At 37.6% G+C, this 24,965-nt stretch overlaps 2 long non-coding RNA genes across 6 annotated transcripts in view; one reads left to right on the top strand and one right to left on the bottom strand.

Moving 5' to 3' along the window:
• LOC146403482 (uncharacterized) lies at positions 1-24,807 on the top strand. Its single transcript, XR_014804082.1, has 3 exons — positions 1-202; positions 19,369-19,698; positions 20,839-24,807. It is a non-coding gene; the product is annotated as an uncharacterized LOC146403482 (long non-coding RNA).
• LOC106510382 (uncharacterized) overlaps positions 4,327-24,965 on the bottom strand; it is a 331,715-nt gene continuing 311,076 nt past the window's right edge. For 2 of the 5 annotated variants that reach the window (XR_014804074.1, XR_014804066.1), the window contains exons 6-8: positions 16,571-16,681; positions 16,265-16,301; positions 13,486-14,504 (exon numbers count right to left, since the gene is read on the bottom strand). This is a non-coding gene — a long non-coding RNA (uncharacterized LOC106510382). Of the gene's footprint in view, positions 6,277-8,551; positions 10,237-10,361; positions 10,625-13,485; positions 14,505-16,264; positions 16,302-16,570; positions 16,682-17,663; positions 17,755-24,965 lie in introns of those variants that run through there. The other 3 variants (XR_014804073.1, XR_014804071.1, XR_014804068.1) reach the window with 3 other exon arrangements.

Here is a 24,965-nt window from a genome sequence, read left to right as displayed (position 1 = left end):
TTTTTCCTCATTCTAAAAGAAAAAGAACAACACACACACACAAAAAAAAAAAAACCATTGCAGACTACTTTCCATCAATATGAAAAAATTTGATTTGTACTTTTCAGCCTTAAAGGAGAGACAAGTATAAACCATCTGAGAGCTGGGGTGTTTGAGCAGCAGGACTAAACCCATGATGGTACAGAGGAGGCCATCTCTGGAGGTAAGGACATGATTGTTTATGATGCCAGTGGCTGTTTCTTCTTAGAAGGTTCTTTTCTTCCACTTGTAAGAGGGTGTCAACATCTCATATTCCTTAAGTAATTTAAATATATTTATCAGCCATCAATAACGTATTTAAATTATTTTACAAATATTTCTTTTCTTTTCTTTTCTTTTTTTTTTTTTTTTTTTTTTTCCTAGGGCCACAATTGTGGCATATGGAAGTTCCCAGGCTAGGGGTTGAATCAGAGCTACAGCTGCCAGCCTACGCCACAGCCACAGCAACGCAGGATCCGAGCCACATATGCAACCTACACTACAGCTTGTGGCTATGACAGATCCCTGACCCACTGAGCGAGGCCAGGAATTGAACCCACATCTTCTTGGCTACAAATAAACTCTCGAACTTGAGATCAATAGCCAAGCAGTATGCATTTGATGATGACGATGGGGAAGAAGTCCAGAGTCCCAGAGGGCTGTCACAGCGGGGATCTTTTGAAGGAAGGGGAGGTGAAGGACAAAAAGTAAGAAAGAGGGGTGCCCAGTGTGGCCCAGAGGTTAAGAACCCAATGTATTCTCTGTGAAGATGTGGGTTTTATCCCTTGCCTCACTCAGTAGGTTAAGGATCCTGCATTGGCACAAGCTGCGGTATAGATTGCAGATGTGTTTTGGATCTAGTGTTACTATGGCATGGGCTGGGAGCTGCAGCTCCAACTGCAATTTGACCCCTAGCCTAGGAACTTTCATATGCCACAGGTACATAAAAGAAAAGAAGAAGAAGGAGGAGGAGAGAATTAGCCTACTTTCTAGTCATGTCTGAAATTTCAAAGGAGAAAGAAAACAGATATGAGAATTAATACTAACGGTTTTAAGAGTATAGGGCTTTCTTGGGCCCATGCACTAAAAACCTGAAAGGAAATATTGGGGGAAAGAGAAAAGATTATATTCTTGGGGAGGCTATAAAGAGGCATACGCCCGCTTTAATAGTCAGTGTTCTCCAGATAAACAGGATCGATAGGCCCTATCCAATAGGAATGTGTGTATGTAAATACACAAAAATACACACAATGGGATTTATTACAAGTCATTGGCTCATACGATTATGGAGGAAGAAGTCCCATGATCTGCCATCTGCAAGCTGGAGACCCAGGAGAGCCAGTGATATAAATTCCAGTCCAAGTCTGAAGGCCTGGGACCCAAGAATGACAAAAGTGTCAGTACCAGTTCAAGGACAGGAGAAGACTGATGTCACAGCTCATGCAGTCAGCCAGGCAGAGGAATTCTGCTCTCCCTTCACTTTCTGTCCTCCTCGGGCACTCAGTGGACAGGATGATGCCCACCCGCATGGGGAGAACAAGCCACTCTACTCAGTCCACCACTTCAAACGTGATTCTCTTCCGGAAACACCTTCACAGATACATCCAGAAATAATGTTTAATCGGGGAAACCCACGCCCCAGTCAAGGGGACACTAAAAATTAACCACCACATTGTCTGTCTTCTTCCACGGAGGCTCTGAAACTTGGGGGTGTATTTCTCAGCAGTGGAATGTTGAGAATGTTTTACTACCAAAAAGACAAGAGAAAAGAATGACTTGGAAAGAGAAAAGCTTAGAGGTCGGTTAATGGGAATAAATCATTCTTTAGCTAACGTGTAGGGAAAATCAGTAAAGAGAAAGTTTTGAACTGGCAGGTTAAAAAATAGTTTTTCATCGTTCTTCATATCGTTTTATTTCAGTGGAAGAATTACTGAAAATTGGAACTATATTGAGCCCCATGAAAAAAGGATAGAGTTGTTTTTACCTTTTTTAGCAAAAACAAAACATACACATTATAAACAACCCAAGATATCAGTGTGATTTCCCTATATATATTTTCTTCTAAATATAAAGCTATTCTGGCTACAGTTATTTTCATGCGTTGATGGGATAGCCTCCATTTATTCTTCTATTCATTTTTGTTTAGAATGGATATTGGATGTGTTGCTATAATCGCTTGAGCCCAGTAACAAACTGTGCATTATAAGCCCTCACTTCACAGTCTCAGGCAGGGAGGAAGTTCTGACAACCTGAATGCTGCTATTCAGACAGTCCCCCTGGAAGGAAAAAATGCCAAGGGCATGTCTAACCACAAAGAGAGTGAAATCCTTCCAAGAACTACAGAAGAGACAAGGTTCCCTCTCTCAATTCAATCCAAGGCAGCTTTAGTCAAGAGATATTTTTAAAAGCTTTTGCAGTGATGTATTGGTATTTTTCCCCGACAATCTTAAATCATAAGGTCCTGATCCATTAAATCAATATCAAACATAGTGTTGGTTAAATTCTTTGGTCAAACATTTTCTAACAATATCTAGTAATCTAAGCTCAAATGTCACCAAATGAAGAAGAAAATCCACCTGTGTGTGTGTGAGAGAGAGAGAGAGAGAGAACTTTTTGCATTAATCTAAATATAGATCCTTTCCTGTTTATTTGTTACCTAGCTCTGGAAATGCTATGGCATATTACACTTTGAAACCAGGAGACTGAGGTTCAGACCCTGCTCTGTGCAAATTATTCCACAATTCTGATACTCAGATTCTCATATGTAAAGTGAGGGTAATAGAACCTACTTGATGAGGCTTTTGTTATGTATTAGACTGTGCCAAGTTGTAGCACAGGGCTATGCATCTACATATCGCTCAATCAAGGGAAGGTTGTTCATTTCTCTTCATTAATTTATGTTGCCTGAAGTATTTTTCACTCTAAGACATGAAACAATGGATGAAGGAATGTTTGACATTATTTTCTATTCTCAAATTTCTAGCCCGTTTATACATGATTAATTAAAACCTTGATATCATTCAAAAAATTAAAAATGCATCTTTAAAAAACATTACCAACAACAAAATAAGAACTAGAGGTAGAGAACCTACCCAGGCAATACTTATGAAGCATTTACTTAGGGATAGGTCTGTGCTAAATTTGGGTGCTAGACAGATGGTTAAGAAATGGCTAATCTCGGAGTTCCTGTCATGGCGCAGTGGTTAACAAATCCGACTAGGAACTATGAGGTTGCGGGTTCGGTCCCTGCCCTTGCTCAGTGGGTTAAGGATCCGGCGTTGCCGTGAGCTGTGGTGTAGGTTGCAGACGCGGCTCGGATCTCGCATTGCTGTGACTCTGGCATAGGCCAGGGGCTACAGCTCCGATTCGACCCCTAGCCTGGGAACCTCCATATGCTGCGGGAGCGGCCCAAAGAAATAGCAAAAAGACAAAAAAAAAGAAAAAAGAAATGGCTAATCTCCCCATAACCTGGCCAAAGACATTTGGATGAAGGATTTTATGGGAATCGATGGCACCTGTGATCTTCCATCATCAGGCCCCTTCCTCTCTTTCCAGTCCCAGCAATCCCTCAGCACTTTGAGTCACCCTCCACTCCGGCACACCAAAGGCTTGTTCTCTGCTCTTTCTTTTGCGGGTGCCTTTGCTTAAGCTGACTTCAAGGTCTGGTTTTCACCTGAATACCCTTGGAGATCAACCCCAGTATCACCACCTTCTCAATTCACCTTCCCTCCCTGCCCATCCCATCCACCCCCCAAATGGGTTAGGTGCCACTTCTTGGGGTTCACATAATACTTATACTTATTCCTATCCACTCTAATTCCACTGCTTGACAACTGTGAACTCTTTAGATTGTAACTTACTCACCTCTGAATTTCTTCTTCCCAGCACAGAACCTGTCATCTAATAGAAACTCAAACAAGATTAGTGGGATAAGTGAATGCATGAATGACATCACATTAGAAAACGACTGAATAATAGATGCTATAGACTGAATGTGTTCCCTCCAAATTCACAGGTTGAAACCTAATCCCCAGTGTGAAGGTATTTAGAGATGGGGCCTTTGGGAGGTGATTAGGCCATGTGGACAGACCTCTTGTAAATGGGATTAGGGTCCTTATAAAAGAGGCCTCAGAGAGATTCCTTACCCTTCTTCCGTGTGAGGACACAGTGAAAAGGCAGCTCTCTATGAACCAGAAAGCAGGACCTCACCAGAAACAGAATCTACCAGACCCTTGATTTTATACTTTGCAGCCTCCAGAACTGTGAGCAATAAATTTCTGTTATTTATACACCACTCAGTCTATGGCATTTTATTTTATTTTTTGTTATAGGAAGCTAAATGAATTAATATGGTAACATTAGGAACAAAAACAAGGTACCTGACTTTGGGTTAAGATCTGTACTCGTCAGATCACCCAGCATTGCAATTCCCTGGGGAAATCATGTTTTCCAAGCAGAAAGATGTAGGAATAAAACATAGAATTCTACTATACATCAAGAATGGCTTGAAATAAAGTCCATATCTCTAATTTCTCAGTTTGGATTTCTGTAACTCTATAGTGCACCCTCTTCCAGAATAAAAATTCTAATAAAACTTCTTGGCATCATTATTCAGTAGAAGGAAATTATGACATGATACCCTAAAATAGAGGAATCTAAGCACACCAGGTTTGAGCTGAGTCTGGATGATTTTAAGGGAAAGCCAAAAATTTTCAGTCTTGTTTCTGTGACCTTGCAGGCTACCTTAAGTCTGAGGATATATATGTCCACAGATTTGACATCCCTGTTTACAAATTCATCAGATTTTATTGATTATATGATGGAAAAAATTTGGAGTTGGTCTTATATTGTCATTGGCATTAGTGAGGTTGAGAGATTTTGTTTGATCTCCATTCAAGTTTTTAGAAGCCTGGAAACTGCAGTGAAGCAATTCAAATTTATGCAGAGTTTGACAGTGAGTTAATTACCAGAACTATGCAACATTGGATTTTCAAAAAACAATTCTGGCATTTTTGAATAGTTGTGTGTTATAAATGTACTTACCCATAAGCATATGCAAGCTATCTGTCAACTAGCTGGCTCATTTTGAAAACGTGTCCACTTAAGAGAAAATATTATATTTCAAAGAGTCTTATGAAGCATAGAGAAAAGAACTACAAGTACTTTGCCCTTTACCCTTGAAATGTATGCAGAACCCCAAACTAGAGTTGAACTCATAACTGAACTCCCAGGCACCATACTTGTTAAAATAGATACAGACACTAATCCAAACAGGCAGGGTGGTCTCGTCTCAAATATTCACATTCCACACCCTGTAATAGACATACTCAAATCAGAGCAAGCCTTAACATGGAAACAGAGGAGACAGCCACCTCTGCAGTGTGATTCCAAACATGTTTGCCCCCCCAACTATGTTCCTTTACCAGCTGAAATTTCCCAATTTGGGATGTCTTTTGTGCCTTAATGTTTTGTGTACTGTTAAAAGGGAAATTCTCTGACATGTATGCATGAAAATGAGAGGGAGAGAGAGCTTTAAAATTATTTTCCCTTTGTGTAAATAAAGGAGTAGGATACTTTTCTTAAATTGCTTATGTTAAGGAGAAAGATGAGATCCTGAGTCCCTAGACACCAGAAAAAGAAGATTGTACCTTTTTAAGATAGAGAATAGATAAAAGGAAAGAATGAGTGTCAAAGGCAAACTTCTGACTTTGATATCTACCTAGTATGGGGCTTGGGCCCTACAATGTCTAAGGAAAAGAATAACAAAAGCAGGAGTGGGGGTGGAGGAGGCGATGTTTTTCTTGCTTGTCACCCCGTCTCTTCAATGAGTCACATTTTCCATCTGAAAGTTTATGTATTTGTTTTCAATTCTCAATATGGTACAAGGAATGAGCCAGAAATCATTTGGTTGCAAGACACATACACCCACTTAAACTATGCCAGTTAACAAGTTTATTGAAAAGCTGTAGAGAATCTCAAGGAAAGAGAGAGAATCTCTTGCACTATACCTGGGTTTCAGCTGATCCAATAGTCATCTGGCCACCATCTTGCCTCTTTTGCTCGGTAGCTCTATCCCGTCTTGTGCTTCTCTCTGCATGTCTGCCTTATTCTTAACCTGCTTTCTGGGAAAGGCTCTTTAGTTTTCACTCTTCTGTAAGTGTAGCTTTTATTGACCTTGATCAATTCAGAGTCCAGCTCTAGCCAACTGTCCAGCTCAATACCCACAACCAACTGACTCAATATTTTAACTCCCAGTGCCTGAGAGAAAGAGACAGAGACACACACACCAAAGGAAGACAGACAGGTAGACAGAGTGAAAGAGAGATCCCAACTTGAAGTTTCCACTTTGGATCCTATAATGGCCATCAAAGAATTCCCTGATAGATATCTGCACACCAGGGTTAAGTTTTACAGCAAATACTCAATGGGAGATGAATTATCTTAGAGCAGCGTGTGAGAACACAGACATTGACTAGTCATTTCTAGGAAACGAATGTTGCGGAGATAGATGGATAAACAAAGAAGTTAATAAAATTGTGTAAATCCTATCCATCCAGTTTATCTCATCCTTTAGGCAGGTTACTTGAGTTCTGAATCCTCTAAATACAATGTGCATGGCTGTATTAACAATAACAAAGTGGATGATTCCAAAGATAAGTCCCAAAATGTGTAGATCAGGTATTTTTCCAAAACAGAAGTTTCATACTTCATCCAGCATAGGTATAAAAATGTGTTTATTTGAAATACATCAGTGGAATTGGTTAAGTGGAGCTTTGCCAATAAGTAAAGAAACAGCAGGAAAAATAACTCAATTCCAAAATTCAGGACTTTCCAAATAATTTTAGAAAATAGAACATTTTTGAATACCCAAGGCAGAGATTGAATAGGTGATAAGAAAAGTGTGCAGAAGCATCTGGGCTCACAAATACATTTTTTTTTAATTTATTGTGGAAATTTTCCCAGTGCCTCTAGCACCAAGAAAGATGAAAGTCCTTTTTATATGATTTCTTCTCCTTCCTTCTGTATTATATAGTACCCAATTCCCTGGCCCTAAAACTCAAGTTATAATAGCATGGTATTAATTCAACTTCCATGTAAATAAGGGCTTTTTCCAGAATTTTATGAGCCTTAACCATTTCTTATCTTGCATGACAAAATATGTTTTAGGATCCAACTTGGCAAACTTACAGATAAACTTCAACAACTATTTCTAAATTGTGAGCTGTCTTTATATCTCATAGAAACTCTAAGAGACTTCCACTTAACCAACTCACAGATGAACAAATGTTGCCCATCTCTGTAGTCAAGGCTAGAAAGTTACTTCTGCTCCCGTGGGTTCAGCCAAGTGTCAAGCAAGAGTAAAGTTTTTATTCCTAAGCTTCTTTATGCCAATCGTACTTGTATTGGCAATTATGTAATAGAATTAAATATTACATAGACCAATGATACATGAGTGGGAAAAGAAAAATGTGTTGTTTCTCTAATAACTCAGTAGAATACTTTGGAAAGGCTAAATAAATGTGAGTTGCTAAAAATTGCAGTGTAATTAGAAGTTATTCACACTTGTCATTCATTCAACAATCAATGAATATTTATTGAGTCTTATCTATGTGCCAGCCTTGAGAGCAGACATTGAAAATACAAAAATGAATAAAGCAATGTTTCCTCTCTCAATTTGCTTGTAGTCCCTGTGTGAGACAGTTAAACAGGTGACAAAAACTCTCTTATTGTCCTTCCATAGATACAGGTCCCTAGTAGGAGGGACACACAATATATTGAGAGTTAAGGAGAGCTTCCTGGAAAAGGTTACATCTGAGCAGAAACCTGAAGGAGAGGGAGGATTTTCTAGACTTTGGGAAGGAGATGAAGAAGGGAATTTTATTTAAAGGAAATAATGCTAGCAGATGCCCGGGCATAGGGTGGGTCTAGTATATTCTGGGAATTAACAAAAAAAAAAAAAAAAAAAAAGAGAGAGAGAGAGAGAAAGGTAATCAATGTAATTTAAAAATAACAAAGAGACTCATAAATCACAGCTTGTGTGAGGAATTTATATTTTATCTTGATAGTAGTGGAGATTGTTGAAGCATTTTCAGAGAAGTAAATTAATTAGAATAACAATATTGAGAGACCACGCTGATAATGCTATGAAAAGAATAAACTGGAATTGAGTAAGACCAGTTAGAAATTAAATGTACACAGCCCTGTGGAAAACTGTTGTTCCCCTAAACTAGTATATGTATTACCAAAACTGACACAAAATAAGACATAAAACCTCAATAAAATATAACCAGAAATAATTGATAATATTGCAAAGAAGGGTGTGCCCCCACCCACCAATCACAAAGCTCAAAAGGTTTCACCTGACTGTTACTTGCAAATTTCTTATGTTAGTGATCCTGTTTTCAAACATCATAAAAGATATAGAAAAATTCCAGTTAGATTTATAAAGTTAGCATAACTACCACTATGGGTGATAGCATAACTATGGTAATATATGTGACAATTAGTTATACCAATGAACTGAAATAAATAATAACCTTCATCTTAAAAAAACTATTTATTAATATATTTACAAAATCTTGAGAATTAAAGACAAGCTAAGTGAAAAAATATATTGGACAAAAATCATGACCCAGAATAAATCACATTATTTATCATACTGCTAGATAAAGAAGAATGAGCATATGATCACCTCAAAATGCAACTGCAGGTCCTATTAATAACACTCTAAATTTGTTCCTATTTTTAAAAACTCTTCTTGGTAAACTAATCATAAAAGTTTACTTTCTTAATATAAGTAATATGAGTAAGGTATCAAATTCTAAAATTATATGTTGAGTTAACATTTATTAAGCACTTAGTATATGCTCTATATTCTTTCCATTGTACAAAGTAATCTCAATCTGTAATCTCATTTAATGTTCCTACATTAACTCCCCATTTCTCCTACTCATTCCTACCTTTATATCTTGACTTGGTTTTTCTATAATTCTGACTTCATTTTTATGGTTTAACATAAATGCCACTTTTGCAGAAAGGAATTACTTGACCCTCCAATCTAAATTAGGACTGGAATTATTTTCTTTCAGAGCATTCTTCTTTTTTTCATTCCTAATGCTTATCACAAGTTACAATTGTGAGAGTATATTTTTATTACCTTTTCAAATCTTTATCTCTCCACTAGACTTTAAATTATATGACATCCAAAATGGTGCCAAATTATTTCACCACAGTACTGAACACCACGACTACACAGAAAGTTTCTCAATAAATATTTCACCTAATAAATGGTGAAATACCAAGACATTCCTATTAAATTCAGGATCAAAAATGGTTATTTTTGTAACCTTTGTTATTAATCATTCTTCAGAAGTTTTAGTCACTGAATAGAAGAGGGAAAAGAATAAGAAATATGTTTTAGAAAGGAGAGATGAACTGGTCATTATTTGCAGAGGTAGTTTTAATCTGAACAACTCCAGATAACAAATTTCAGCATGAGAGGCCAGGAATCAGTACAGAAAATTTAGATAGATTTAATTTATGTTGGCAGTAACTAGTGGAAAACATTATGGAAAAAAAATCTCCCAATAAAAATAAGAGAAACACCTAAGAAAAAGCTAACAAAAAATATGGAGACGCGTGTATGTTAAGAAGGAGAAGGAGGAAGAGTGGATAAAGAGGATCACGGTCCTTTTGAGGTCCTTGACGTTAGTTACACCCTTGACAAACATCCCTTATGCTTTATCAGTCACTATTCTCACCCATTCTCCAGAGCCATTTCAAACTGTTCCACAATTCTTAACCTTCCCACCTTTCTCTCTACAGATGAACTTGACTGCGATTTTATAGACAAAATGAAGTCATCAGATTAGAATGCCTTTAAATTCCTATTATCTACAAATAAAGAGATCTGGTTCTAAATGTCCTCCCTGTTACAATGAATTAGCTATCTTTCCTCTTGCCTAAAAATAATAAGCCTAACTGTGCAATTGCCTTGTAGAACCTCACCTTATTGATTTCTTCTCCTTTGATTCCATATCTTCCTTCAGTCACCATCCTCCTTTTCTCCTCTTCCCAACAAACTCTTTGAAAACGTGGTCTACACACACTATCTCCATTTCTTGGTCTTCTGTGCCCTTTTTGCATCACTATTTTCTAGGACTTTCACCTAAAAGTCCACCATCTCTCTCTTCAAGGCCATCAAGAATCTCATTGATCCTAGAGGTTAAAAACATTATTTTACTTACCTCCTTTGTAGTATTTAATACCTTTAACCCAACTCTTCTACTTGAAATTCATAGTTTGGCTTGAATGATCCCAGGCTCTTCCGGCTTTTCACCTACCTCCCTGTATCTTTATTTGCTCTTCTTTCTCTTCTGACCATTAGATGCTATTATTTCTTGGCAGCACAGTTCTGGTCTTTATTCTCTTCTTATTCTTCATACTCTTCCCAGGTGAACTTGACAATTTTAATTGTTCCAGTTACTAACTACAACATCAGTGGCTCACACATTTATGTAGTTCTAGCCCAGATAAATTTAGTGAGCTCCAGTCCTGAATATCCATCTTCACCCTGTCATTTCATTTCTGATTCCTCTACATATACCTGAGTTTTAAGAAAGATAAAAGTAATAAAATCATTGGATCATCTTCCCCATGGACTCAGTTTCCCCTTATGTTATTTTGCCTTTTTGGGGAGTGCAGGGGTGCATTCCCATAGCATCTGAAAATTCCCAGGCCAGAGATGAGCACAGGCCACAGCAGTGACCTGAGCAGTTGCAGTGACAATGCTGGATCCTTAATCTGATGTACCCCAAGAGAACCCCTCTTCTTAGGTCTTTATCTGAAAATGGCACTTCCATCCACCTTGTTACTTTGATTTAGTCATTGACTTTGACTCTTGCATTTTCTTTATCTCTTATATCCAATCAACCACTAAGTCTTATTGACTCTACCTTATATACCTTCCAAATAGGACCTCTCCATCTCCTTGGTATTATTCTTTTGTAGATTTCTTTAACTATCTCATGTTGCATCAGTTAGAATTCAATTTTGCCACATGCAGTGATAAGCCAAAATATAAATGTCTTGCCCCAACAGAAGTTTATTTCTCCCAAGTAAATTCAGGAGATAAGATTTCCAGAAGCTGAGATACCTTAATTATCCAGGTTCCATCTCTATTCCCACTCTTATCATCTTAGCTCATCCTTGAGATCAGCTCATGGTCCAAGAAGACTGCACTCCACACAGAAAGAGAAGGGAGCAAGGACCAAAAACCTTTCTAATATGTGAGTCAACCACTTTGAAACAGCCTTCACCAAAGACCCATCAAGCACTTCCACTCAACACGTCCATTCATAATCTTTGGTCAGAATGTATGGCCAATCTTAGCACCAAAGAAGGCTGGGCCTTGTTACCTCTTAGCTAGGTTCTTTGCAGCCTAAAATAAGATCTTCATTCTATTAAAAATGAAGAAAGGAAAATGGATATCGAAGGAAAAGAGGGTGGCTAGTTAGTGTGTTAGACTACATTGCATGATCAAACGTGTGTAGATATTTATATGTCCAGGTATTACCTGTAAATTACATGCCCTCTGACGGCGATAGAGAAGACCATTAACATAATCAACAGTATTTGATGGTAGCAAACAAAATTTCATTTGGTGCCCTTTATTTCCAGTCAAATCACTTGTAGGTCTAGCCTTAAATGTAACTTGTTTGATTCAGTTGAATTCCTCCTTAGATGTATACAGTTTTATAGTGGAAAGTGATCTTTGCTAGTGTCTAAATTCTCCTACCTGACAGAAGAACCTGAGGCCAGAAGAAGTCTGCAGGGTGAACCATGCGCAGTATAGCAAAGTGACTAAACATAAGACTCTGGAGTCAGAACACTTAGGCTAGAATCCTGCTTCCCCCTCTTGCTAGTGATGATTTAACCCTACTGTGTCCTCTTTCATAGGATGCATGTAAACAATAGGTCTGTTCTAAGAATCGAATGAGTTATCATGTGACAGGCACTTAAAATAGTGTCTAGCACAGGTGAGCACGCCAGGAGTCTTGACTCAAGGCTCCAGTTTCTAGCTAAATGCTCTTTCTCCTCTTATCATGCTTCCCCCCTGAGCACTGGTTAAGAGTAGAAACATGGGAGGATGAGAACCAAAAGGGCTAAGAGTCGATGGATACAAAGAAAGAAGTATAACTTTAGAGGCAGTGTTACTGCCTGGAAAGGAAAGTCTAGATGTACTGCATATGGCAAAGCGTTCCCACAACCAGGGAGAAATGCAGGACATCTCACCTCCTAAAATGTGGACACCGAAAGAGAAGTGGGAGGAAATGCCTGACGAATTCCTCTTATTTCAAAAATCGCCAAAGGATTGCCATCCCTGATCATAATGAGAGGTAAGAGCTTTTGCTTTTGCTTTTTCCAAAAATAAAAAAATCAGGAGAAAATGGAAAATAAAAAATCAGAAGAAAATCAGGAGAAAATGCTGTCCATAATACTCAAGTCAAATGGATATAGAATTTTCCTCTCAGCATTCCTAAAACTGTTTGCAAAACAGCCTTAAGAAGCCAAAACCTCAAATGCCAAGAAAGGACAGAAAAGGCTAATACTTTGAGAAGCAGAATACATCCAGGATTTAGGCATGCAAATCACTTGTGAGATCTAGATTCATGATTTTCATCCTGTCTATAAACATCTCTTGAGAAGTGTATAAATAGGATTTTTATATCATTAAGGGTTTGTTTAAAGATTCAGAGCTATACCTAATCCATTTCTCTATAATAGCTTTGAGGTGTATTTCTCTAGTTTTTGTTAGGAATTGGAAACACTGAGTGAGATTTGTATGAGCCAGGATCAGACAAAGGATGACAATGCCGTGTTATTGCAGAATGTCAGTGCTTAGGAGGTTCTATTATGCTTCTGTCACTCAAAATTAGCTGAAGCACCAAGTGCTTTCACATGTGGATTATCTTCCCATCATCACAGATAAAAGAATGTTGGTGCTGTTACTTTCACTAAACCTTTCACATGGAGGATTTTCCATCATTTTCTGTGGATAAGCAATGCACACGTGAGAAGGAACAGAATGCTGACATAGGAAATCAAACAGTTCTTTTCAAAACTGAGTTTAAAATATGAATAGATGAACAAGTAATGATTAGGAAGATAAAACTGAAGAACACATTGGAATTTTTTTACACTCAGAGAAAAATTACATTTCCTTTAGTTTATGAGATGCCATGAACCTGTTCATAGAAAGCCTATGAAATCTTAAAAAGAAAAGTGTTTATTATTTTTCTACCTAAGGTCCAACATTAAGTCTGTGTATGAATTTGCCTGCATATCTAATGGGTAGTCATTTTGTTCAGGAACTGTTTTCATAGTTTTATTTCTTTTTTAAAAAAGGAAAAAATTTCTGGAAAATGATTTTTATTAGAGATGGACTGCTCAAATTTCCCTGCAATCTTTTTTCCTTTGTTGAAGTTTTATTGAAGTATAGTTGATTTACAAAGTTGTGTTAATTTCTGCTGTACAACAAAGTGATTCAGTTATACACACACACACATCCATTCTTTTTCAGATTCTTTTCCCATGTAGGTTACCTCAGAATATTGGGTAGAGTTACTTGTGCTATACGGTAGGTCTCCTGCAGTTTTAAGACTCATTTTGTGATCCCATCATAAACTTAGGACAAACATTATTAAGAAGGCCAGATGGCAACATAAAGAGCAAACTTTGTAGACTTTTCAAGGAATCCTAATTGAATAAGAAGAGTTGCAACAATAATAACTATTGCAACCTACTGTGCTAGATTTCGTACAAGGATCATCGCATTTTAACAAACAATCATAAATCATATGGAGAGCAGGAAGGTCATGTCTTTTTTCTTTTTTGGCCACCCCTTGGCACATGGAGTTCCCAGGCCAGGGATCAGATCTCAGTCTCAGTTGCGACCTGAGCCACAGCTGTAGCAACGCCAGATTCTTAACCCACTGTGCAGCGCCTGGGATCAAACCTGCATCCCTGTGCTCCTAAGACGCTGCTGATCTTCTTGCAGCACAGCAGGAACTCCAGGAGGATCCTATTTAACGGAGTCTCAGAGGGGCCCAGTAACTAACAAACAGTCACTCAGATCGTAATCCGGTTGGGTCAGGATTTGAATGCAGATGCATCCAAAGTTCCCTGGGACAATCCTGCTCTGTTCTTCTCATTCTTCATGGTACTCTCCTTTTCTTTATTGCAAAGATATAGATGACCACGACTCCAAAGTTCTGGCCTAGAACTTTTCACACAGAGGTCCCTTCTTCATAAGATCAGTCAGGCTCATGAATTGGGGACCAACTGGTGCATGTATGGGCCCTCTGTGGCAGGCTCTGTGTTACCCATCATACTCAGTTTTCAACCTTATTGTGAAGGATTTCTTTTCCTTATTTCAAAGATTCAAAAGCTGAAGCTCTCTGTTAAATAGCTTGTCAAAGCTACACCTATAGTAAGCATATATTATCAATTAATATGTGTCTAGCACAGAGTTAAGTGTCCAGCGAATATTTGCTAATGGATAAAGGAATACAGTATCTTACCTGGAATATTGTTTTAAAATTTTAATTGAAGTATAGTTAATGTACAATGTTGTGTTAGTTTCAAGTGCACAGCATAGTGATTCAGTTATATTATTTTTCAGATTATTTTCCATTATGGATTATTACAAGATATTGAGTAGAGTTCCCTGTGCTATACAGTAGGTCCTTGTTCTTCACCTATTTTATATAATAGTTGTATAAATTAACTAAACTTCTAATTTCTCTCTCCCACCCCCACCCCTACTGTTATCCCCCTTGTCACACCAGGAATATTTAACCCAGATCTTTGACTTTAAACCTCTGATTTTTTTTTTCTTACATCTCACTGATTCAGGATAGGGTAAACTAAATAAAGTATTGGATATTAGTAAAATTTAACTGTTGACTTCTTACTCTTTTTTTCATTTTTTAAAGTTTCATTGTGGTATACTTATTTACAATGGTGTGATAATTTCTACTAGTCAACAAAGTGATTCACTTACACATGTAAACACATCCCTTCTTTTTTAGATTCCTGATTATAAACATTTTGCTAGATACAGCAGATCCTTCCAGAAAAGAATTACACACACACGTGTGTATGTGCATATATACATATAAAAAGCCTTGGACTTGCTCTATTTTCCCATAAAAATATTGGACAAGTCTAAGAAATCTTTCTAGATTTATGGAACAGATGTGGGCTGATCCATGAAAACATCATGAGCTAAATCATTTGATTACTAAAATTCTTGGACCAAAAATAAAAACTTACAAACATAAAATTTAAATGACTACTCGGCATCTGTGTTCCCCACAAAGAATATACTTAAAGTTAATAACTTAATTTTGCAAAGATTTTTGTTAGAGATTGATGATCTGCAACGAGGAGTATATATATGCATAATCACCAAAAAGATATAATGCATCAATTTATTTAAAACCTTAAAAATGTCACTTTATTAGGAATATCTAAATTTGTCTTTTTTTTCTTTTTTCTTTTTTTTTTGTAGTAACAAGTCTAGTAAAACAGAAATGACAGAATCTTCTCTGTGATAGAAAAAAACCTTTCTGCTTTCCAATGTTTATGGGTTTCATTGTATATTTACTTTTTCTTTTTCAACTGCACCTGTGGCATGTGGAAGTTCCTGGCCCAGGCATCGAATATGAGCCACAGCTGCAATCTGTGCCACAACTGTGGCAACACTGAATCCTTAAGCAACTGTGCCAGGTTGGGGATCAAACCAATGCCTCCACAGAGACAAGCCGATCATTAATGCACAGTCCCATAGAGGGAACTCTTGTATATTTATTTCTAAAGGTATCATACAAAAAGAAATCCTTCCACTCAGAAGTGCCCAAACTGACTTGCTTTAGAACAAAATGGTAGAAAAACATGAACTAAGAGCAGCTCTGAGAGAGGGCTAGGAGCCTCGGCATGCCTGCGTTACAGGCAACCAGCACTGGTCTATGAAAGATTCTACCTGTCCCTGAGCAGGTCTGACTGAAGAAGTGGTCAATGATCCTCTGTCTCACGCACTAGCTTTTTGCAAATGATCCGAGGGGCAAGGCATTGTCACCTTTGAAATTCTTCCAGCAAAGGCATTCTCGTCCCCATGTTTCTGCTCTGGCATCCATAAACACACATTCACAAGAATTCATTTATAATTTTAGCTAGCTCTTACCTGCTGAGAATAGGCCTAGGAGAAATGAGTCACTGGGCTGTGAGGAAACAAAAAGCCAGATATTTTTTTTTTAACGCAGGAAATGATTTCCAAACAAGTTTCAGTCAAGAAGCAAACAACTCACACACTTTTAGCTTTGCGAATAATTATTCTAATGGAGATGGGATTTTTCCAATGAGAAAAAGGTACAAGCAAATGCCCACGGCTCACTATGCCAAATAATGTGGGTCTTTAGAGCATGAAAGCAACTTGATATTAGGAAGACAAAGTTTACTGTTAAAAAAGATACTTGCTTCAGAGTCTTACCTGATCAGACAAGATCTTTAGCTTTTTTTTTAATGCTAATTTTTAGACATGTCCTTAGAACTCTTTCTTTTAATTGCAGCAAAATTTTTTCCCTTGTTCTTTACCCAGATGCTGGAAAAAATAGAAATGGAACATGAATATGAGTGTCTCTTATAAACAATCGAATTTTTTAAAAATTAGAGAAAACCTTAGAAAACAGATTTATTTACATTAGAGAAATGCAAGGAAATGTATACATTATAAAAATCAACAATCTAAATATTCTATAATGATAATATAGAAGTGATATCATTTAAAATAATCTTATTCATGACTAACGCTAATTAACAGATGCCAAGAGCTTCTATCTTCCAATGGCTCTGAGTTTCTTTGGCACTTGGAATGTGACTGCTTGACAAAAGGATTTGAGGTTGAGGGGGGCAGTGTAGACAGCAATCCAACACACCCTAGTCAGATATGATAACTTTACTGTGACTTGGAAGACAAAGAAGGCGGGTTTGGAATAGATCTGGATTTCGGGAGCAGCAGAATTGATGGAGTGACACTGTGCTGGAAATGGTTCCCATTGGATCTTGAATCACTGTGCTTTTTACAGTGACATCTCCAGCAGCTGTCCTTTCCTCCCAGTTTGGGTAATGCTCCCGCCCATGTCATGGAGCCTAGAATTCCTACCCATTCCTGTCGTCTGTGCTTTAAGAAAGTGCACTCAATATAAGCCTATAATTCTGGGCCAGATTTCTTTAGGCAAGGGGTTTTGGAGACCTAGACATAAGTATGTATTTAGGAAAGTGGCTAGTCTCTTGGAAATCATTCAATTTTAAATGAATTCATGACAAATGCACAATGGAATATTATTTAATTATACCAAAGAGCTTATTCTTAGGTAATTTCTATTTGAAAGAAAAAATTTTGTAAGTATGATATGGACTAGGAATGGCAATTAGATGGGGGTCAAAAGGGTTCCAAACTCCAAGTGAGACTTCATCCATTCCCCAACTTCAATTGCTGTCTCGATGTTAACAATTCCAAGTCCATCTCCGTTCCAAACCTTTCTTCAAACGACAGAGCTTCATTCCAACACTGCAGAGCATGCCTTATACTACTGGACTGAAACTGAACTCATGATTTACTGTTATCCACAGCTCATCCTCTTATATTGGCGCCCTTTTGTCCCGTCTTCTAAACTAGAAAAGAAGACATCAATGAATGCTCTGCCTCCTCATTAATAGCCCTAAACAACTGCTCAGCAAACTTGACGAATTATATGCCAGAAAATCTCTCTCAAATCTGACTGTCCGCTCTGTTCCTACTGCCACTATTAATTCAGATCTTCCTCATCTCATCCCTGGATCACTTCAGTAGACCTCATATCATACTGGTCTCTCTGTACCAGTCCCCCTTCTTTCCCATTACATTCCTGATCATTTTTCCAGTTGCACTCCTAATTATTTTTTTCAAAATTCTCTTGGAACCTCATTCTCCTGCTTAAAATCTCATCTTCTCTCCATTGCCTAGAGGATAAATTCTAAATTTTAACATTGCACTTGTGACCTTCATCTCTGACCCTGACCTACTTTCCCAGCCCCATCTCTTGCCACAGTCCTCTATCTGCTCTCCCATTCAGAATGTACCTGGCTTCTCACATTCCTTAACCTGCTATATTTACTTGTATTTCAATGCTTTTACCCATGTACTTTCTTGTGGTCTGGAATGCCCTTCCCCACATTTTTCTACTTAGCCAAAAAACATCTATTTGTCCTTAATTACACCACTCCAGTATTACTTCCTACAGGTTTCCTGGAGTCTGCACAAGTAGGCTTAGCCTTCTGCTTCTCTGTTCTCCCATGAGATTTTATTCAATATTTTATTATAGTGCTTATTATATTGTCCTATAATAATCAGCTTTCAAATATGTTTTACCAATTTATTCTTTTATTTATTAATTTGGTTGATAAATAAAATTGTCTGCTATAAGAAAGGCTCTGGAATATAAGAACAAACTGTCGTCATACTATTCCTGTATGTTTCTATTTAAACTTTGCCATCCCCTGTGAGATAGAAATTACCACTATGCTCATTTTAAAGATGAGGAAATTAGGGTTTAAAGAAAGCAAGTATGTGATGATGATGATTTGCTGCTAGTACATAGTGGACCACAATTTCCACACAGGGGTGATTTATTCCAAAGGCAAAACCATTTGTTCTACATTTCTGGGCTGCATGCTCTTCAAGGTATGGAGCTAAACTGGGTGAGCTAAGTTATTCATTTCTCCATCCCTGGTAGCTATCAGAATTTTCTGGGCATTTGACAAATGTTCTTGAATAAATGAGAGAATGAGTGAAGGAGTAGATGGATATTGTATACTTTATCTCACATGATATTCTCAGAAGAGTTGTAGAGACATAGATTTTGAAAAACAAATTCTATTCTGTTTATTTATTTCTTCATTTTTATTTTTATTTTTTTCTTTTTATGGCTGCACCTGCAGCACATGGCTGTTTCCAGGCTAGGGGTCGAATTAGAGCCACAGCTACAGGCTTACCACACAGCCACAGCCACACCAAATCCAAGACACATCTGCAACCCACACTGCAACTTGCGGCAATGCCAGAGCCTTAACCCACTGAGCGAGGCCAGAGATGGAAACCACATCCTCAAGAGGACAATGTCAGTTGCTTAATCCACTGGAGCAACAATGGGAACTCCACAAATCTTATTTTAAATATATTAGAGTATTTTTCTAGAAGGTATCCTATGGAGAATCTTCTTGCAAAATTTATTTTAAAATTCTTTCTAGGCTGTCATATAGTGGGATTTGGATTGCATAAAGCAAGGTATAGCCACGTGGACAGAATGACATCAGGCTCATGCTATGAACCTCCCACAAAGTAACTTCCCATTCGGTCAGCACTGCTTTGGAGTCTATAAGGCAACACCCTGACCACCGGGGGCCCACCCAAGGAAAGAGAATTTGGAGCAGAGCCAAAGAAGAGCAATGAAAATGATTAAATGGTTGGAAAATTGCCTCTCTGAAGAAAGGTCACGGGAACAAGATCTATTTGGTACAGAAATATGAAGGGGCAAACCTACCAACATACTTCAAGGATGTGAAAAGGCATAGGCAGAGGTAAGCAGCTGTTTTTGATTTTTATTTATGGTGGTAAAAGTACAGGACAGCGATTTTCAATGCAGCATAAAGGGTTAGTCCTTATAAAGTTTTTAGAAAATAATGGACTTAATTAACCCCCAAAATCATTATATTTCTTTCTTTGGAAACTTTTGCAAAAAGACTCAACTTCCTTAGAAAAGAAATGTAATGTGTTTAGACCAGACTAGATAGAAAATACATATTTAGGAATGCGGTTAGGGAGAAAGGGTCTGGCTAAGATTTATGTATCTGTGTTATACACTTGGAAAATAAAAATCATATCCAGCAAATGGGGCTGTTAGGTAAGATCTTCATTGTTTTCCGCTTTATGTTTTTTCCTATCATTTACAAAAATTGAAATCCAAGTGTCTTGTGAGTAAACTATTTTGGAAAAATCTATCAAGCATGCAGTGAAAGACTTTTTGGCAAGAAACGTTGGAATCGTGAGCAATTTAAGCAATGATTTATGAACAATTACCCGGAGAATGACAAACCAATAACGCTAAAGAGGAGAGTGCTTAGGGTTATAAACAAGGCTGAGCTCACAGAGTAACCAATCTGAGTGTCTGCTTTCCTTATCTCTGGACAGCAGTGTTGGTGTCGATAACAAGACAGTTTATACAACTTAGAGGCACCCAGGACAGTGTCTATTTTGCCTTTACCCCGACGTAAGGTCTGTGAGCTGGACTTGACAGTAATGGTTTTGGTCCTGTGGAGCCATGTGAAAGTCTTAGGGGTTGAGCAATGTTTCTGTTGGATCGTGTTACTGCTGCATTGCTCTAATGTAGTATTAATATGATACAGATGTATTAATTTATGATGGTCTCATAGATATTGAAATATATTGGCAAAAGAAACATGTGGGAAGAGCTATGCAGGTCTGCTGAGACTTCTTCAATGATCCAAAAGAAGCCGGTTGCCAGAAAGAAGCCCACTTGCCAGAGAGCAACCACACTGTCTAGACTGCCTAAATTGGTGGTATGGGAAAAATGCTGAAAGCAGATAATTGAATCAAAATGGCATATATACCTGCCACTCGGGTCGCCAGGAAAAATAAAAATCTGATTCGTTGTAAATACCAGTGATCTAAAGTGTGGCTTGACTCTGTTTTCTCCCCAGAGATTATCATCTTCAATTCAGTTCTTCAATGGAAAAAATAAATTCAAGAGGCGTTCTCGCCACACAAGGAATTCTTTGTTCAGACTGGCTACTGACATTCCAAGCAAACTTAGCCTCAAGATAATGTTATCCTCTCTGAGAATGCAGACGCTTTTTTCCTCCCCATCATCGACTTGCTGACATTAAAGACAGTCCCCACTTTCAGATACCACGTGTTTGTTACAAATGCAACTTAACGGAGCACGGCTGCAAGGCCAAGGCTGGCTGGTCTTGTGTTACATCCTGATTATGCATGAGCAATGGATGTGAGGGAAAGTAGCTCTGGTTGGTGAAAAATGAAATCTGAGCCTTTATGAGTCAATGTCCCATAAGAGGTCTGGTGACAAGCAGGCCCCCCAGAATGAACTGGTGAAAGGTGAAAACTATCTGTATCTGTCCACGAAATAAGCAGAGACCTTTCTTCTGAACATTATTTTATTTTAATTTTATTACAGTTGATTTACAGCATTTTGTCCATTTCTGCTGCACAGCATAGTGATCCAGTCATGCATGTATACATACATTCTTTTTCTCATACTCTCTTCCATCATGGTCCTTTCCAGGAGACTGGAGGTAGTTCCCTGTGCTCTACAGGAGGATCTTATTGTTTATCCTTTCTAAATACAATAATTCGATGCACCAGCTCCAAACTCCCAGTCCATCCCACTTCCTCCCCTCTCCCTCTTGGCAACCACAAGTCTGCTCTCTATTGAAGCAGGTGCTTTTTATAATTGCTACTTAAACTGTGAAGCAGAGGGCATCTTTAGACCATCTTCAATCTTGAAGCAGGCTTATTTTCCACGCTCTTTCCAAGTTTCCTATTTTCATTATCAGTATATATTGCAGTTAGGTTCATGCCTTGAGGGACCATTTCTGCAGCTATCGAATTCTTAAAATCACATAGTTTTTCATCAGGCCTCAGTTTAAGACTTGAATCTGGAGCTATTTTTCCTGAATTGGCAAGAGGTAAGAGGAAAGTAAAAGAACTTTTGTGGAGACTGCTTCCAAAGAAAGTTGTTTTTTAACAACATTTTTGGTCACATCGAAAACAGGGACTGTCTCCAGAAAGAAAGATTCTATTGAGTTTTCTCCCAGATTTTGTGGAGTCAGCTGCTTATAGATTTCATAAAAGCCTAGATAACTTCAAAACACTTTCTGCCCCACACAGTGTGGACAAGAAGGTGAGTATAGATGATATTGAGAATACTTAGATGAATATTTTGCCATCTCCAATCATTTTAAAGTAAATTTTCCATGGTTCTTTTTTAGAAGGAAGAAAAATACATTTCTTCCTTATGTTATATTAGTCCCTTATACCACCAAAACACTGGGAAATAAATGTTACCCCAGACTGCGAATGTGGCAGAGTGATTCTGAATTTCTTTCTTTCTATCTATTTATCTATCTAATGTTTCCTAATTATATATTCATCGAGTACTTACTTTGGACTTAGCGATGATAGATAGATGATAGATCAACAGATATGTGATATATAGATAAATATTTGTTATACGTCCTTTTCTCCCATGAATGTTCAATAATTTAAAAAATATTTTTGGAAACACCCAAAGCCACAGCACAGAATATGGCCATCAAATGTGAAGACAGCTAAACTTTGTAGCATCAAGATGATTTTGTAGTTCAGGGAATAACTATTTTAAAAAAGGAATAAAATGGAAAGTCCAAATTTGAGATGCATAAACCTAATCCAATTTGGTTAGCAATGGTTTTGAGTTAGTGGTGAGAAAAGTAAAGAAGTATTTGTTGACCTCTTTTCTAGTTTAGAAGATTGGAGAAAATGACCACGAATTTAAGAGGAGGTATATGTTTGTGGGTTAAGAAATGGATTAAAAAAAAATCATGAGTTCAGTTTTAGGCAAGTTGTTTAAAGTAAGGTAAAAAGGGGTGATATCAAGAGCCCAGATGGGAGCCAGTTCATGAAGGGTATTTAGGCTGTACTGAGAAGCTAGGTTGGTTCCGTAAATGATGAAGAACCATGGCAACCTCAGTCAGCACTCAGGGAGAGCAGGGATTTGGTTAGGGAAATATTCCAGCTGTGTAATTATCATGGGCTGAACCAGGAGGTATAAGAGATTGAGTAATAATCATGAGATTAAATGGGTGGGATTGGCTGGTAGATTGTATGTGGGGGATGAGGGAGAGGAAGTGGCTTAGGATGACTCTAAATTTCTGGCTCAAGTGACAAATGAATAATGTTGCAATTAATTAACATAGAAAACATCGGAAGAAAGAGTGGGTTTGGAGAGAGAGCAGACATTCAGATCCACTTGGAACATGTTGTATTTGAACATGATGAGTAAGACATCTAAATGGATTTGACTGAGAAGTAGTTAAATATATGAGTATAAAGCTCAAGGGAGATATCAAATTCAGGTAGACCTGGATTATAAACAACTGGGTACAGTGGTAGTTAAAATCAAGAAAGTGAATGAATTTCCCCAAGGAACATGAAGATAAACTGTCAGAGGGTCAAAGTCAGAATTTAAGGAAAACACCGATAGTTGAGAGTAAAAAAAAAAGAGGGAGCGCATAAGGAAGACTAAGGAGAAATATTCAGGAAAATACAAGAGATTAAAAAACAGCAACAAAAAGAGCCTCCTCAGGTGTTAGCACTGTAGAGATTTTAAAGATTCGATGCATAGTTGATATAGTGTCAATGCTGAAGAGATGTCCAGGAAGAGAGGAATTTCAACAGCACAGGAGGGTTATCAGCAGTTTGACCCTTACCACACAGATATCATAAGCTACCCTGGCTTCCCTATGACCAATCAGCTAAGAGAATCTTTTCCCCAGACTCCTTCTCTTTCTTCTTAGCACTATAGAGTGTAATTGTCACCATCCATATAATGAGTTTTTGTCTTGACCGTCAGTCTATATAGCTAGTTCTGTGACTTAGCTTTATATTCTGGGATGGTTCCATGAATTTCATCTAGTAACTGAATTCAAAGTGCCTTCTATGTCTCTTTCTTCTTCATGTGTTGTATATTTTTCATATATCCAACTATGAATGGCGAGCTGGCTAAGCTTAAATAGCTTCCTACACGTCTACCCTTTTCCCATAATTCCTGGCATTGTGCCTCTGATAATGTTTTAGATCTACTGGTTTGGCTTTTCTTGAACTGAAAATAGAATGATCATGTCCATTGGACATTTCCCACTGATGTTGCTGAGGAAGGCAGTACAGAAAAGTTCACTGTCTATGAGCCCTCATTCCAGGTTGAGTTCCAGTCCTTCCATAATTCATCCTGTCCAAGATTTACATCATAGCTATAATCATGTTGAATTTGAAGGGTGACAGAGAATTCAGATAGAAATACTAGATACACCATTGGAAATGTCAGCTCCAGAGAGGGTATGAGGACACAGTGTTGGGATATAATTTTGGGAGCAAGACAAAATGACGACAGTGATAAATCTTCTTTAAAATATAATTACTTTTTGATGGAATGAATAAAGAGAAAACATTATAGGATTTATAACACCTTACAGGATAACCAGACTTAAGGTGAGAGAAGAGAGAAAAAGTCTGAGACATTAAATGAGAGCCTGGAAAAATGGAAAACAGAATATAAGACAAAGTTAGGTTAACAAAGAGAATGAGGATGGAGAAAAGACCTTCTAACAGGACAAAAGAGCCATCATTTTATCTTAGTCCTTGTGAGAATGGTATCCATGGAGCCAAAGCCATATTGTAAGAGATTTCTAAGGAAATGGCTAGAATAAAAGTAGAGGAATGAATTTAGGACCATATTTGAAACGTTTTTGAAGAAAGTAAGAAATTCAATATGTATATATAAAAGGCAGCAAGTACTCAAAAGTCTTTATACATGGAATCCTAGTTCCTTGCACCCCAGCATCTACAAAAGTGTCTATGTAGAGCAGCAGTTCAATAAACATTTGCTGAATGAATGAGCTTTCGTTTTGCCCTTGTTTTTATTTAAAATACATATATCTGAAGATTGGAATAGAGTGAAGATGTTAGGAAAAGTTAATGCTTGTAATATTAATATTCTGAAAACACTAGTAATGTTTGGAGTCCAGCATATTGAGAGATATCTGAAGTTTAA

Source organism: Sus scrofa, chromosome 5, assembly GCF_054392235.1.
Source record: "Sus scrofa isolate SSC_HxYL_T2T_F1_AM1 chromosome 5, Sscrofa_HxYL_maternal_Yorkshire_Landrace_v2.0, whole genome shotgun sequence".
In the NCBI taxonomy this organism is placed as follows: domain Eukaryota; kingdom Metazoa; phylum Chordata; class Mammalia; order Artiodactyla; family Suidae; genus Sus; species Sus scrofa.
The sequence above is the reverse complement of the archived record's forward strand: the minus strand, read 5'-3'. Positions and strand labels throughout refer to the sequence as shown.